Genomic DNA, 203 nt, shown 5'->3' with positions numbered 1-203 from the left:
CCCGTACGCCAGTGGCCAGTGCTTGGTGAAACGGCGTCCTCCGATGTGCGCCAAATGTGGCGTGCGTTCCCTTAGATTTATGGAGATCGATTCAGCTGTGTTAAATCTTGAACGCGTTGCAAGGTTAGAGGAGCCAGGCTGAGTTAATGCTGCCCCTTGTCCCATTATTCTGGTGTTTGCTTCTGACTCTCTTCTTTACTTAG

Source organism: Penaeus monodon, chromosome 21 (assembly GCF_015228065.2).
Source record: "Penaeus monodon isolate SGIC_2016 chromosome 21, NSTDA_Pmon_1, whole genome shotgun sequence".
NCBI classification, from domain to species: Eukaryota; Metazoa; Arthropoda; class Malacostraca; order Decapoda; family Penaeidae; genus Penaeus; species Penaeus monodon.
The sequence above is the reverse complement of the archived record's forward strand: the minus strand, read 5'-3'. Positions refer to the sequence as shown.